This window comes from Psittacula echo (assembly GCF_963264785.1).
Source record: "Psittacula echo genome assembly, chromosome: 6".
Lineage (NCBI taxonomy): Eukaryota > Metazoa > Chordata > Aves > Psittaciformes > Psittacidae > Psittacula > Psittacula echo.
Genome location: NC_137743.1, coordinates 44000519 through 44018132, shown reverse-complemented (window position 1 = coordinate 44018132; position 17614 = coordinate 44000519).

Here is a 17614-nt window from a genome sequence, read left to right as displayed (position 1 = left end):
ACAGCTACAGGTTGGGCAGAGAAGAGATTCAGAGCAGCCCTGCGGAGAAGGACTTGGGGGTGTTGGTCGATGAAAAAATGAACATGAGCCGGCAGTGTGTGCTCGCAGCCCAGAAAGCCAACTGTATCCTGGACTGCATCAAAAGGAGCATGACCAGCAGGTCGAAGGAGGTGATCCTGCCCCTCTACTCTGTTCTCGTGAGACCTCACTTGGAGTATGGTGTGCAGTTCTGGTGTCCTCAACATGAAAAGGACATGGAACTGTTGGACCAAGTCCAGAGGAGGGCCACGAGGATGATCAGGGGACTGGAGCACCGCCCGTATGAAGACAGGCTGAGAAAGTTGGGGCTGTTCAGCCTGGAGAAGAGAAGGCTGCGTGGAGACCTCATAGCAGCCTTCCAGTATCTGAAGGGGGCCTACAAGGATGCTGGGGATGGACTCTTCATCAGGGACTGCAGTGACAGGACAAGGGGTAACAGGTTCAAACTTAAACAGGGGAAGTTTAGATTGGATCTAAGGAAGAAATTCTTTACTGAGAGGGTGGTGAGGCACTGGAATGGGTTGCCCAGGGAGCTTGTGAATGCTCCATCCTTGGCGGTGTTCAAGGCCAGGTTGGATGAGGCCTTGGGTGGCATGGTTTAGTGTGGGGTGTCCCTGCCCATGGCATGGAGGTTGGAACTAGATGATCTTAAGGTCCTTTCCAACCCTAACTATTCTATGATTCTATGATTTGAAGAGAAATTCAACAGAACTTTGAAAACACTCAAAACTGCAAGAGTGTAGAAGTCTCTCTAAAGATGTCTTGAGATTAATTTCAGTAGAAAGATAATATGTTTTTGTCATGATTGAGATTGTTCACTCTAAAGTGACTTATAGCTATATATGTTAACTGTAGATATAAGTTGTTCTAGAATAAGTCTGCTTATTGTTGAGCGTTTTGAAGAGTTGCTGCCTTCCAGTCTGAGTAGGCTTCCAAGGTAAGTGGCCTGTGAGGAGGTTCAGCCAAGCTGGGTCTTAATAACGTTTTTCATTGTGAAGTTCAAAGCCTTATTGCTCTCATTCTTATTTTGATTTATTTCTTTTACCCTTTGCCTTTCAGAAGGGGATGAAAAAAAAAATAATCCTGGTTTATAGTGGCATAGTTAACCATCATAACATAACCGTAACACCATCAATCCAACTACATTATTGAGTCTTTTTTTTTTTCAAAAATATCTGATCTCAGCAAGTTTCAAACCATCTAATGCCTTCAAGATGCAATTTATGAGAGAACACTGATAAACTTCAAAAATTGGCTAAGGCTGTACAGAAGCATTCATGTCATTACTGTGATGTCCTCTACTTAGTTGTGTCACCTAATGCTAACTGTATCCTTGAGACAAGTTGCAGTGCTTCTGCCATGGATCTTATTTTGTATAATTTCTCAAAGGTCTCTGTTGGTACTACATTCATATAGATTTTGCCTTGATTTTGGTGGCTTGCCTCTAAGACAGAACACCTTATTGTTATGATGATATTTTTGTCTCAAAGAAGGTTTTTCCAATTTTCTTTCTTGGGAGGCATTCGTCACATCATAGTTGTGCAAATTAGGAGCTAGCTCCAGGAAAAAGTTCATGTCACTGCAGAAATACAACTGTGTTCAGAGCAAAACACACAGGTTCCTAATCAAATGAGCTCTGGCACTATAAAAAAATCTCTGTCATAGGGAAGTCAGTCTGGGTCTTTTGGGAACTGATTATGTGGCTAATCTGTGTAGCTACCTGCTAGCCAAGAAAAGGCCTTCATGGTTACATTCAAGCCTATCTTTTAAACAGTGCTTTAGGGAGAAGTGCTGGACTATGTACTATAAATGGTACTTTAGCACCTGTTGACTTGCAGTTGATCCTGAAATGATATATATATATATTTGAGAAAAAAAGAAATAATCTAAACAGCTATATCTTTAGAAGCATTGCTACTGAAATAGCGTGAGGCCTGCTTTGGTGGATGTGGTTAGGCTAAGTACATGAGTGTCGTGGTTTAAGCCCAGGCCGTAAATCAGAACCACGCAGTCCACTTCCCCCCCCCCCACCTTTCTTCCCTCCGCTTCTGGAGGGACGGGGAGGAGAATCAAAAGAATGCAACTCCCACGGGTTGAGATAAGAACAGTTTAATAACTAAGGTATAACACAAATCACTACTGCTACCACTAATAGTAATAATGATAAAGGAAATAACAAGGGAAGAGAATACAACCGCTCACCAACCGGTACCTCACCCCCACCCCGCCATGATCCAGCCCTTCCAGGTAGCTCCCAGTTACATCCCCGGGCATGACGTGCTGTGGTATGGAATACCTCTTTGGCTAGTTTGGGTCAGGTGTCCTGTCCCTGCTTCCTCCCGGCCCCTCCTCCTCCCTGGCAGAGCATGAGACTCACAAAGTCCTTGGTCAGTCTAAACATCAGTGTTATCAGCTCTGTTCCGAGGCTGAAAGTCAAAAACACAGTGCTGCAACAGCTACTAAGAAGGAGAAAAACTGACTGCTACTGCTGAACCCAGGACAATGAGGCTAGAAGAGAATTTGCAGCGATGATCTTTCTGCTCTAAAGGCATGATCTGCTCTTGAGGCAAATGGAATCTTAGAATAATTTGGGTTGGAAGGGACTTTAAAGATCATCTAGTTCCAACCTCTTGCCATGCAAATTGGAACCCCCACTTGTTGCCTGCCATGGGGGTTGGAACATTGGGGGTTGGAGCCCCCAAACCTTCCACTAGACCAGGTTGCTCAGAGATAGTGATGCTCTGGCCTTCAGAAATCTATCAGGAAAAGAGATCTGCTGCTTGGCACTGCTTGGGAATCCCCTTTGGAAAAAAACATGATAGAGCAGCAAAACCATGAAATCTACTCTAGAGAAGGAGAGCAGCCAGAAGCCATCTTACTCCAATACCCGTTTTGGAGAGAAAATGACAATGTGGTCACTATGCAGTTAGAGCCACCTGCTACACAGTCAGAAATGCTGACTGGGTAGCAGATATACATTAGTGTGTTAGGATGCTGTGTGCCTACAAGCCACTATTGATGCTTGGGACCTTCTGTCTTTGTAATTCATCATTATTGTGTGATAATAGAATTGTGCAAGTTTAGGGGCTTCAGCAGGTGCAGTGTTCTGTGAGAACATGACATAAGCCCTGCTTTTGGCATCTTTAGGTATTGGTTTTCTGTTATCAGGGTGGACTGCAAAACGCATGTATAATCTGGCACAGGGAAACTGCTTAAGATTGAATTATGCATTTCAAAAGGGAAAATAGTCTTGTTGCTCACAGTGTTACCTTAACTTATTGAAAACTAAGTCAAAGTGTATATTATTTCTTTTCACTTACTCTGTGTTTCATTTAGTGGACTTTAACTCCTGCTCTTTTAGGCTAGAAAAACATTTCTACTCCAGGTTTAAGCAGCACACAGTAAGAGATTCAAATAATTCAAATATTAAAACCATTTTTTTCCTTGAATGAAAATGGAAAAGATTGGTTGAATCATATGATTCCATTAAATACTGATTTTATAAAATAAAACTCATGTTTTCAGACCACCTTACTTTGAAGAAAGAAGCATCAGACTGCCTCTATGGGATGTGTTGTCACTTGCAGTCATGTTACCAACTACAGCTGGTGTAAATTAGGATACTGTTGAAACAGCTGGATTAAGCCCAGGTTTCCCAGAAAGCTGGCTGTTTCATTCTCAGGTTATGGTACCTCCTCTCTTCTCTGTTGTGTGCTTAGGGCTAAAATGAAGCAAGTAAAGCAGGTGAGGTAAGGTGAAAAAAATTCTTTACTTCAGGCACCTTTTTTAGCTTGGAGCAAGTGTAGAGAAATGTAAGGAAACTCACACTTCCTTTATGGAGTTTATTCTTTGCTAAATTTATAACACAGCTGGAGAAATTAAAAGAATCAAATATATGATTTAGCAACTGAATTAAGACATGAATTTGTTATGTTCAGGATATATTCCTCTGTTACTGCATGTCTTGGAGAAAATGAAAAGCACCCCTGAACCATGCACCTGAAGTGAGCTACATAGCACTACATGGGTATTCTCTCTTGGCTCCTGCAGGCAGTTTGCAAAAGCCCTGAAGCATAGAATATCCTTGCCTTAACCTGCATAGTTAAAAATATTATTGTTTGGAAAGGTAAGATAACTGTTGCTCTCTCTGTCCTGATGACTTCCTGAACAAACCGAAATGTTTTATTTGAGTGTATTTATTCTTGCTTTCATTTCTGTCTGTATTCCTGTAGTATGGAAATACTATAGTGTCAATGGAGAAAATTGTTGCTACAGCTGTTTCGGCAATCAAGTTTTCTGTTGATATCTGTAATGTCTCTTTCTTGTGATAAGTAATCGTTGGTCTTTTTTTTCAGAGGAAGGGGCTTTTTGAGGGTTTCTTGTTCCATTTAAGAAAGAAGGATTAGGTCCCACAGTGTCTTAAAATACAGTTGAGCTGTCCTTCCTGAGACTTTCTCCTTCTCTGGTGTCTCTGAAATTATGGCAGCAAAAACAGTGTTTAATGCTCTAGGGGTTTTCTATTGTCCTTTACAATGTCATTATAATTTAGATCTTATTTCTATCTCTTCTAATGCTCCTAAGCATTTTGTTTACTTTAGCTCAGTACCTGTTATGCTATAGCAGCTATCTATACTGCTTCATCTTAGGGGAAAATAGCTAAAAAGCTGACAAATTCAGAATCCATATTTGCATACATGAATATCTTATTTGTCCCAGTGTGCATTTTTATCCAAATGGAAATTCATTTCCCAAGCTATAGCTCAGGTACTAAATGCATTTAAATCCTCAGAGCTGTTCACAATCCTCTCTGGTTATTAATAACCATAGCTGAACTCTGTGGAGTCGGCAGACTTTCACAGTTGGCATTCTTTATTCCATATTACTTCACTGACTCCAGTACTGACACTTATACCTCCTTCATCCAGCAGCAGTTAACCATGTGGGCCAGCTTATCTGGTCAGTTCTTTCTTAATTTCCTGCTTTCCTTTCTAAAGCATTCTGGAGCTATGTCTCTTTTTACACACTTAGACATGAGACCATCATAAAAAAAAAAAAGCAATCAAAAAAACAAAACCCCAAAACAATCCATCTGCTGCCCCCAAGAAAAAAAAGACACACACACACAAAAAAAAACCACAAAAAACACACACAAGCCCCCCCCCCCAAAAAAAAAAAAACCCACACAAAAAAACCCACAACGAAAACTCCACAAAAAATTCCAAACAAAACAAATAAAAACAACTGAGTGAGGAGCATGAAAGTATCCCTCAATCCCAAGAGTGCTGTTGATTCTCAGCAAATATCTGTCAGCATTGAAAGGTATCTCTTTTCTGATACTAAATGAAGACTGTCCTCTAATTTTATCTTTAGAATGAATATTTCTTGTAATTCTGTTTTCATGTTTTTGCTGCTGGGATCTATTTTGTACCTAGTCATCCTAACAGCCTCAGGATACTGTGCAAGGAGGAACAAAGCACCAAGGATATGCATTGCTGCTTCATTTGGCACAATTTAGCTGTAATTCCTGTGAAGGTCATATTTTGATGCAAACTATGAGAACGCGTGTTCTTGCTTCAAAGTAATAGTCACGGGATTGTGTCTAGAACTCCACTCTTTCACTTGTACAAAAAATCATGACTCTTGAGCCCATTTCCTTTTCCTTACTGTTATCTGACTTCACAGTGAGTAGGACTCTGTGCTTTGTGTGATTCTGAGCCATTAGGTGTTTGGAAATGTTAACAGCTGCACTGGTGTCTTTTTCAGGTTCACTGCTGTCAGATTCCTGGGTAGTAAAATTATTTCTTTAAGTGTTGTGAGCAGAGCAGCTTCTAAGATGGATTTGCATTGCTTACTCTTCCTTGAATAAAGCAAGCCATTGCCTAGCTGTCTATTCTGAACTTGCGTATATATTTTCTTCCACCTGAGTGACACGGGTACTAGACTGCTCACACACCATTGTCTGCTTGTGAGGGTCAAAAAGTTTTTATATTGGGGCCATTGCTGCTGAACCTCATGTCAAGTTATACTCCTCTAAGTAAAAGAGGTGTCTTCACTCCTAGTTTCTAAAGCTTGGTTTGTTATCTCATGACTGAAATTGTGATAATATCCTAGCAGGTATGTGTTGACTCATCCGTATGGTCTGTGAAAGTCAGTGAGTGTCCAAGTTGTGCTGGCTGTTTCCAGGCTCTATTCAACTTTACCAGCTCAGCTTAATGACTTCTAAATGCCAATTTTTATGGAATTCACGGAAATGTCAGGTCAGTAACAGCCAGAAGTGAGTAGGAGAGGGAGAGAACATTATCGGGTGCCTGTGGACATGTATGGGCTGTCCACATCTTGAATGCTCATATCAGAATTTACTTGTATTTACTATATACTTTCGTCCATTCTCCCACAGCTGCCCTCAGTCAGAGACAAAACGGTAGAGCTTGATGACCTTGTATGGGTGTAAGGATACTGTTAATTTGAAGACTGTCCAACAACAACTTGTGGTTTTGTTTTTTTGTTTTGTTTGAGATGTTAGAGGAAAGTGTTTCAACAATCTTGTTTACTTTGGCATCTTTTGAAATTTGAGGATAGCGTAGCTCTGTTTTTAAGTGTTACTCTGATGCGTTATTGCTGTGTTATTAAAACAGAAGCTGTGAAAGCTTTTTTTGGTAGTATGTAGTGCTCTTGGATTTCTTCTAAGCATCTTATTGTTACTTGAAATTTTTTTGGTAGTTGGTTAAAGATAGATATTTGTAAACCTATTTTGGCTGAACAGCTATGTCTTCTAGAGATAACCACTCTAACTATGAGTTAAGTAAATGAACTATTAGATGTCTTGTGTTCAACAAAACTGCTTAACCTATTCTAAGGTGTGTGCTGCATTTGCACTAAAGAAGTTTGCTGGAGTCATCTAATATGTTGCAATGATGTCCTGATTTTGTGTCACTTCCGATGTGACTGTGTTTTGTTCTCTGTATCTCAAAGTTTGCTTGCAATGGCATGTTATTGTCTTTGTTGTGCAACGTTGTGGTGAGGGACAGTGCTCTTCCACGGCATTGTGTTTCCTAAAGAAATGCAAGAATCCTTCCTCTTTGCCCATTGAAGGCACACTGCAGCTTGGTAGGCGCTCTGTGGCCAGCTGTCCCTGAATGAGAGCCCTGTGCACATCAAAACATCATGATACATGGGCACATTCCCCCCAGCTCTGCAATGTGTGAATCACCAGCAGATGCAGTTGAACAAAGAAGCTGATAAATGCTAGATCAATTCCGCTATTCATTAGTGTGCATAAGCATTTTTCAAATTCTTGAAGGTTGGAAAAGAAGAATTTTCTTGAAAGATGTGGTGACTAAATGTCTCAGAATAGCCAAAGAAACCTGGGCATGTGAGAGCGCTCTTTTTCCTTTGGTTTAAGGAAAGCAGGAATATGCAAAATCCAGGAAGTCTTGAAAGTAAAATGCTGAGTGATGGAGCTTGATGATGCAGTACTGAGGTGTATGAATATCTGGAGAAACAGAGGTTCTGGAGATGGACATATATCTCCAGAAAGGTGATGGATATGCATTGTATACATGGATATACGGCTAAAAGGTGATTGCAATGATGGGGATGTTTAGAAGGTGGGTATGGTTAGAGATGGGCAAATGTAGACAGGGAATTGATTGCAGCTTCTGTGAAATTTTTTAAAAAGGAGGGAATGAATATGTGAAAGCCTGAGCAAATACTCGACGGCCTCCTTTCGCTCATGGCCAACATGCTCAGAAAGCAATCCAAGTATAATTGAAACAAGTAATCACATCTAATTATGCTCTTATTGCCAATTAAAAGTGATAAGAGGGGTTTTTAAAGGTAAGATCCCTCAAAATACTAGGAAGGAAAATCACAGAGTGGAGGAGTGTAAAAGTACTTGGGGATTGATAGACATGAAATCAGGTATAGGAAAGCTTGGAGAGTAGAAGGGCATATGAGAGAGCACAGAGCAGACCTGGAGGTTTTGAAGAGGCTGCATAGGAGTGATGATGAAAAGTGAATTCAGTGTGCAGAACTACCACGTGACAGAGTGAAGGAGGTGGAGATAAAAAAGACAGGACTCCTTTGATTTTAAATTGCTGCTAGATGGGAGCAGAAGAAAACTGAAGGGCAGGCCTAGTGAGCCCAGACAAAAATAGCGCTAAGCAGGACTTGAAATATAGGTTGGGTCACTGACAGCAGGTATGTGGTTACAATAATGGAGATCTTGGATGTTGCTCAATTATCAGACTGAAATCCAGTCATCTAGACTGATGAGGCTTCCCAACAAAACTGTGGTGATGTATGAAAGAATTCTAAATGTAATAGTTGTGTTACATTTAGACATTAGACAGCCTCATATATTAGACAACCTCCTTGTGTGCTTGGCTTATGAGTTAAATAATCCATTGATTTAAGTGCTGATAAGTGCATAGCAGATAAGTGCAATGTGGCAATTGATAATGCGTTGTGTGACCCAGTAAACAAGGAACTGATAAAGATGAAACTTTCTATTTATTGCACTTTTCTAGAAAAGAAGCTTCAATTTTTTGTTAAATACCTTAATTTATGATGAGCTGTGCTGAGGAGTCTGGTGTCTCTGGAGAATTTAGAAAGATACTATCTCCTGTAGTCAGCTGAGGCTGGAGGGTAAAAGCCATTCTTTGAGTGTCAGTGGTTTATTACAGGTTAATAACAGGTAGGCATCAGTGGGGAAAAAAGGTGTCTGAGAATTACTGAGAAACGAGGAGAAGCAGTTAGTAAGTATCCCAAGGGTGTGAAGGAAGGCAGGCTGAACAAGATCCTTCACCAGTACGATAATGGGATGCACATTTGCTTTTGGAGGACTTTGTAATGCTATTGTCCCACTGCTACCAGCCACTGCTTAGAGATGTTTCAGGCAGGAGCGTATGTAGCTGAGTGCCCTGCTCACCAGTAGGAGAGGGGATGGAGTTACTGCAGCAGGCAGCAGCAGTGGAGGACTTTGTTTTTACTGTCTGTGATTACAGATTAAACAACTTTTAGTGTGAGGCAGCCTGTTGAGCTGTGCTGTCACCACAGGGATCTGTCTACAAACATGGTTGTTCGGAGTAGCATTAGAAATGGGACTGCAGATAACTCTCAAGGGCTCTTCTTGGTGGATTTTCTTAATTAAAATTTGTTATAAATAGTAATTACACATAGTTTAAAAACAAACCGCTTTAGAGCATTAAATGGAAAGTTTAATTTCCAGAGAAACAAGTTACAACAGAAACCTCTAAACCTTCTAAACTTTCATTACTTAGTCTGTAACATGAGATGCAGACATACAGCTCTGGTAACTATTTGACTTAATCAGCTTTACTATTTGTAAACTGCCCTAACTTCAAAAACTAGGAGTATTTTGAAAGGTTCTGGCCCAATAATGTGTAATAACACACTCGTCAACTTGACATAGAAGTAGCTGAGTAAAATGTCTGCTAGGTGTGTGTGCCTTCACATGTATGTATGTATGCATGTGATTTCTGAAATGTTGTTCCTATTTTAACAAAGCTAATAAACCTGTAATTACTCCAGGATGTGTTTAACACTGCTTTTGAAGTGCGATGACTGACAGGTAAGTAGAAACACTCATTTTCTGAGTTTTAACTTTGACAAGTTTGATGTATTTATTCTACAAAATTTAAATAAAAATTCTCTCAGAGAAGAGAAACTGCAGCATGTAAATTCTACTTGAATGTAATTTTCTGTGATAAAATAAATTCACTTAAGATAGTTTGGGACATGTCCATTGACAAAATGTAAATCAGTTTTTAAGCCTTAAGATGCTGAGACAGTTACTGGTTTTCTACAAGGAACGCACAGGGGGACTCTTGGCAGAATAATTCCTGGCATCAGAGACTCACAGCTATGGTGGTGTGTGCCTGGTCTAGCAGGAAGCAGGTATGGGAAAGTTCAGGACAGAGCTGGATAGATCTGGATATTTTGACTTGAATGTTGGTATTTAAAGGTTGGATCATCTTTAAATAATTGATCATCTTGGGAAAGATGAACAGATAATCTAGACCCAGAAATTCAATTCTTCTAATGGTGCTCAGTGAACCATTTAACTGCATCATCTTTTTTAAAGGGCACTGTATAGTACCCTTAAATTTGTTTTACATACAACTACTTGTTGTATGCTTCCTATGAGGGCTTGGTATGTTGTGTGACAGTAGCTGCAGCTGGAGACTGAAGGTTCTTTTTCAACCTAGGCAGTGGCATACCCTTCCTGCCCCCCAACCAGTGGCAGAGCAGTGGCTGCCTTCTGCCTCACTGTTTTTAGCTTTTTTTGCTATTTGCTGCCATTCGTGACAGCAGTGGTCTCCTGGCCAAAGTCCAGTTCCTCAGCCTGAGGGCAGTGACATTCATTTAGCTTTCCAGCAGCACAGGCTAAAAGTTGTGTGTCTGAGTATGCTTTTTCTTCCTCCTTTCCTCCTTGTAATTCATGTGTTTTGCTCCTATAAGAATATTCTAGCCTGTTGAGAACTTGAGTGGGAGCTGGGAAAAACCTGAACTTTGAAAGTATTTGAGATTTTAAAAAACCAGCATGGTTTCCACTGCAGTGATGGCAAGATCTTCCTTAGTTTTCACTTGAAGAAAATGTCTGATTTCCTCTTCACTGAAGACATTGAAGAACTAACTTTACTTCTGACTAATATGGCACTCATATAAGAGATTCTAGGATATCTTTTCCCTCTCCTCTTTCTACAGCCACTATCTGCTAGGCAAGAATTTCATGCAGTATGATGCAGTCCAAACTTACAAACTTCTTTCGATTAAGCACTTAAAGCCTTCTTTGAATGAAATGCTGTATAGGTTAATTCCATGCAGAGGGTTTGGGAACCTGAGTATATAATGTGTTAAAACATTGGATGTGTAGACAGAAATAAATTAGCTACCTTGTTTACACACCCACAATTAAGAGGCTGCAATACTGTTAATCCATCTAATAGTTGGAGTACTTTTTAAAAATACAGAAAATAAATCAAGCAGTCGCAAGTAGTGATGGCCGCAGGAAAAAATGTCCTTCTCCATCTCCACCTCAATTATTCTATAAAAGCTTTTTTTCTATTTTTGGTAGTATAGTTGACATTTATCTGCACAAGCCTACGTATACTTAACAGTCTTCTCTCTTTCTGTGGAAATTAGCAGCATGCTGCATGAAGTGTTAATATAGTGCATTTATAGTATGTACTGCTGGCTGGGTGATTGGAAAAGAGCTCTCAAAATGTCACCTGCTGTGAATCAGGCCATATGCACATTGGCTACCATTGCTATATAGAGATGAAAAATAAATAACTTTATTATTGATGGAGTATAGGAAATACCAGATGCTTTGTTTTGAGGTAAAGTATTGAAATGAACAGGAGTTTCTAGATTAAAGCACAACTGATTCTTTAATTGTTAAACCTTAAGTTGCATCTTTCACATCTAGGTACAGGGTCACTGAACCTAGATGAAGCGCTTTCACTGAATTTTTCATTTATTTTTGAGCTAATGCAGAGGCAAGTAACTCACTGGTGCTTTAATTTAGCTTTGAAATACCTTGTTGTGGCAGTGGCTATGCATCTCATAGAAAAGTGGTCATTTATGTAAGAAAGACAGAAAATAATACATCTAAAGAGTGGGTTAAGGAATTAATTAAAACTAGCAATCCGTAGAAGACTACGGGCAAGGAGGAATGTATGAATGATTGGAACGTAGATACTGGGAATATACTGAGGCATTTTGACTCACAATTGAAAACATTTTCAGATGTTCTTATAAATTGCCATCAGATTTTTCTTAAGTACTCTTGTATTTGCTTTCTAAAAATGCTCTCTCCAAGTAAGGCTAAAAACTCAAGACTCTCGTAAGCACAGAACAGAAGAAGAGCCACAAACAAAGCATCAGTGCTACTCTATTTTTAAAATGTATTTTTATGTGGAATAGATCCACTAAAATGGATTCAGCAGTTGTGAAAAAAGAATGGAGTTGTGAGCATGTTTGATCTTGAAACTTGATCTTAAAAATCTTCATCTTACTGAAAGTTTTATCCAAGGATAGTAACAAAATACATGCCAATTGTGCTAGGGATTGGGTAAATTCAGGAGTCTGAATATGCTGACATATTTACATATGAAGTGCTCAAGCAGTGTTAGTGAAATAGTAGTCTTCTGGTTGTGGAACATCCAAAATTGGAAAAAGGATTGTATTTACACTGTAAATTATTCACTATAATCCCAGTTCAGCCAAATATTTACTTATGCTTGAATGACTCTTCAGGAATGGATTTAAACAGATATTTGACTTCAGTAAATGGAGGTATTTGCACTTGCTGCTGAATTAGAGCCAGAAATACTTTACATGGCTTTAATTCAAAGTAAGGTCCTCCTTCCTTGGTACTTGGTCTTTAGAAGTTTCTAGGAGGTGGGCTCAGGAGCTGCCTCAAAAGTTCTGTGATTGAGCATGGGAGTTTGTGGGATGACATTTAGATTTCCAGCATGCCCTGAACTAGCTGGAACAGTCCTTGAGCTCAAGAGGTGGAGATTTTTTTTTCTTTCCCCATTTCAGCAGTTAAGTTTTTTCAAGTTTAAGTTTCTTAAGTTTTTTTCCAGGTTTGTTTTCCAGTTAACAAAGTGAGGGCATTTTCCAGCACTGTAGCTTTCCAGCTAATGTGCTCCACCAGCAATGTGGGCTCAGGACCCAGCTAATCAGATGTAAAAAAACCCTGCAATACTTTGTGTGGATGTCAGGTGCCAGCACTGAGTTCTGCTGTATATACCCCAGACCTTAAGACAGATGTAGCTGCCTACTGAATGAAGTGACATTATTTAATAGTCGTGTTGAGACAAACCAGAGGTTGTTGGGTTTTTTTTTCTGTTCTTGTGTTTAAATAATATTATATGAGGTTTTTTTCTTATGCTGATAGTTCAACATAATTGCTTCAGCAGCAAAAATAAAATATTTGGGCTGTATAGCTTAATGGACTGTAGCTTTAGCCAAGCCAGAAACACTTGTTAGGTGGTAAAGCAAATTCATCTTCTTTTTGGCTTCTGTAAGAGACTGGGGTTTTTATATGGTTGTACTGACGTTTCTGTTTTATTATGGAACCGGTTCTCTAGAATAGGCATTTGCAGTCCAGAGACTCCCTGGCATTGTGTCTATAATACTTTAAGGAGTTAATCTGATCAGTAATAATGGAAATAAGCCGTATAAAAGAACTATCTACTATAATTTTTCCTGTGTTTAAACAATTCAGTTACATATACTTTTAGAGATATGTACACTCTTAAGGATTAAGATTATCACAATTATTATTAGGATTAAAATTATCACAATTGCAATATATAAAGAAAGAGCAACACCACTAAGCAAAATGTGTAGTTTCTGATGCATGAAGAAATTCTGGCTGGTTGCATAAATTAATAACATACATACAAATGGCTATTTAATAGTTTTTTTTAAAGGCTGTATTATTCATCCAATCATGCAGTTTTGCAGGAGCTATTGTTTTTGACATGTATAATAAATGGCAAATATTTATTTACATGTCTGCTTGAATTAATGTGTACTTAATGGTTTCTTTTTAAGTATACACTTTCTCTTCATAGCAATGTGTTTGAAGCACTGATAGAGTGTTTGCCTCAAAGTTGTTTTCAGATTGCAACTAATAGTAAGAGAACACTGAAGAAGTTTTTGCTATGTGACTGTTTATATGGTGTGGCACTGCTCTATTCCACATTTCATATGACATCAGGTGTGTATAGGTCAGTTCTGTTCTGAATAAACCAATGACCTCTAGCTTCCTGCAACCCCAGTACAAAATCTAGAATTTTTCCAAATCAAATTCTTTCAAGTATTTACTGAAGCACTATGTTCTGCTGTAATTTAAGCTCTAGTTTTGGGTTAGGAGTTTATCAGAGACCATGTGTGCAAGGGTTTGGGTATTTGTACACTGTTTTTTTCATTCCAACCCTAAATATTCTGTGATTCTTTGTTACCTCCTAATCATGTCAGTGACTTGTTTTTTCCTTCCTTGCCTGTCTTTCTCTGAAAGGTTAACTTTTATAAAGAATCAGATCCATTCAAGTGGCATTAGACTCTGTTAGTGTTGAGCCATTTTTTAAAAAAAAACTTTTTAAACTTAATTTCCATAACAAGAACAATTTTATATAGACATTTAAGAATATCTTTTACCTTGACCATTCATGACTATTTTGACTGAGCCCATGTTTTCTGCTCCCCCCAAACTTCAAATGAATGCAATGTTTTAAGTACTGTAAGTGCTGATCTTAAATAAGTATTCAACGTTACTGTAATATCGGGTTTTAAATATATTTAGTGTGCTTGGATGTAGTAACTCATATTTGATATTGGGGGGGAGTGGTTAATTCATTTTTATCCCTTCTTAAAATTTGTTGAAGTGCCTATTTTATAGATATCTTGATAACTAGTTGGTGGTTTGGCCGATTTGGTAGCTACACTGGCAAGAGGGGAAAATAAAAAAAGCAAGGCCAGAAGTAAGATGAGGAGTCATGATTGCTCCTTAGAGTGTGATTACACAAGTTTGCTGTTATCAGTGATCAGCTGCTGCCTCCACTCTGGCAAAATCTGTGATTAACGTTTTGTTTCTCATTACAGCTATATAGTCAGAGAGGAAACACTCTGGAGAGAACATTGTTGAACTTTTTTCTTTTGCCAGGAAGTGAAAATCCCCTAAACTTTAATTAATAGAATAATGTAATGGTTTGGGTTGGAAAGGACCTTAAGATCTTCTAGTTCCAAACCCTCTGCCATGGGCAAGGGTTCTTTTCTTTTTTTAATTTGTCGTTTAAAATTTTACCTTTAGGGACTTCATAGTAACTTGCAGTTTGTTATGAGCTATTTCTGAGTTAGTAGAAACTCAAGAACTGTTGAACTCAAGAATATTCTTGGTTTCTACACTTCATACCAGTTTTTACTGATACAAGTTGGAGAAAAAAGAGGGGGCAATTTTTATTCTGTTGTATTACAGTTGCATATAGAGATTATATTCTTAGAGCAGCAGTGTTGCTATCCTCATGGTTAGCTTGACATTATGTCAAAATAAAAAATAAATCTGCCAAGATTCTGTCCTAAAATCTCTTCAGAGTAGACTTAACTCAAGGATGTCAGCTGAGCTCTGAATAACTTTCTAAAATAGAACATCATGATTGGAAAGCTGGATTTTTTTATTTTTTTTTTTTTTCCCAAGTTGTGAAATTAAATATCAGAGATCTCTGAAGTGTGTATGTGCATTTTTTTTTCTAGGTCTTATCACCCAAGTAATCTGCAGATGGACGTGATTTTTGTTTTACCTGAAGAAACTAAGTCAGTCTCCTGAAACTACTTGTTTCTGGGGTTTTTTTTAAGTGTAAAAGGTTGGAAGCACTTGACAGCAAATACCCCCTAATGTAATAACATTGTTTGCATAAACCGAAAAAATTATCAAGCAAAATTCTTGAAGGATCTTCTCTTAGTGGGGGAGGAAGGAATGGTGAAATATTGAGAAGTTCACACCTCAGAAGTTCCCAGGAAGTCCAGTGGTGGCACTGGATTAATTTGAATCTATTTGGGCAATATGGAGACGCTCAGACTTTTATTTAAAAGTCATCAACTAGAATATGTTATGGTGTATGCAGTTTCTGTGCTTTGAAGATGTCTTAGCAAATTCCAGAATGACTTCTGAATTGGCTAAGTGGAAATTCAGGTGACAGTAATCAAATTAGCATTTTGGTAATTAGGAGGGAGGAAAAAGCCACTTTTGAGCAACACTGGAAAACTTCCTGAGTGGGTTCCTTAAGGAAGGGATTTTTGTTCTTTTAGTTCTTCTCAAGAAAGAACTAACTGCTCTTTTTCTCTATAGGTAATATACTTGATGAGCTTGAAGCTTCCTTTTCATAGCTCTGTGTCAAGCTTTTAAATATTTTTTCTTCTTATGGATAGTGGGATCTTTGCTAACCATTCTGATCCTCTCATGTGTACAAGAATAAAAGCTCTTTAGGAAGAGTCTGAAATTCTCATTTGAGCTGTCTCTGCAGGAGTTAGGGGCAGAAAATGTTGTGGAAGTGCCTGTGGAAAAGAAAAAGGAGAGAGGAGGAAAGTGGGTGCTTTAGTATGGTCCATAGATACTATTGCATGGCTTGTGTTCATTAATTCCTGTAACCTTGAGCTGTTTTGTCAAGACTGATATTTGTTTACCTGAAATGAAAATGAACCATCCCATGAGATCTGCACTGCTGCTTCCATTAGACACAACCTGCCTCATTGTTTGATGTATAATGTTTAAATTCTTCCTGAAATTGCTCCCTATTGCAGCTAACTGCCTGCAGTATTGTATTGCTGCTGAACAGGGTGGGAAGAGTCCTTCTTGCTGAAGATGGAGACTGGAAAGGCCTCTGTTCATCCTTAACCCCCAAACAAGAAATGGAGCAGTATGCATGGTGTAGGATTTTAAATGGGTTTTCTGCTCCCCTTTATTTTTACAGCATTGTTTGGAGTAGTGAATGTTGGTATTAAAATCTTCTGGAAGGCAAAAAGTCAACTGTGATCCATGCCTTTGCAAAGAGAAAAAGAGCTCTGCTTGCTGTGTAAGGGAGCCTAATAGATCCTACCCATGTCAGTTGCCCTGGAAGAAGGCCAAATATATACAGTGTTGATCACCTGGGAACTTTACATATTTCTATGAATATGGACCACTCAGTCTGGTTTATTAAATTTCATTGCTTGCTTTCCTCATCTATTTGAAAGCAAAACTAAAAGCAAACAGAAAACCTATTTTCCCACTGAAACTGTAGACATGCATTTGTTTTGACCTTTTTTATGGTTGTTTTTAGGGTTTTTTTGGTTTTGCTTTGTGTTTGGTTTTTTGGTTTTTGTTCTTGGGTTGTTTTTGTTTGTTTATTTGTTTTTCTTAGAAGAACATTTTATATCATAGCTCTATTTGCTTCATATTAGTCAAAATGCTTGATTTGGAATAAATTCATATCTTGGAGAAATTCTTGGCTTGTTCAGTACTCCAGTACTTGGTGAAGGTATCATCTATTTCTGTTAGAGGAAGCCCTGCTTCCTTGTAGCTTGGATAACTGTTGAGAGTGATCTAAAATGATTTTTTTTTTTTTTTTGCCCTAAGTAGATTTTTGGTTTTTTTCTGTTAAGGTTGTTAACTAGGGGGTAATAGTCTATTTGTTTGACTTGGAATGAAATGCAGCAGTTTTGTAGCCATGATAGAAAGTTATAAGCAGAAAGTGGCGGTGAAGTGCTTTGCTTGGGAAAATTGACAGCTCTTAAACCCTTTTTATACAATGGCTTGTTTTTATAATGCTGAAAGTCTCCATTTCATGCTTCTGTTGCTAGGAAGTTCAGTGTATTTATCACAGTGTTTTTAAAAGTGAAGGAATATTTTTTAGGTAATTCAGTTCTGGGCTACAGAAATATGCTGATTCTATGTATTAGAGCCATAAACCAGAGCTTTAGATAACTTTCTAATATTACTCACTCTAAAACCTGTCTTGGCCAGTTTATTCTTCTGGTGTGTGGTTGTTTGGTTGGGTTAGAT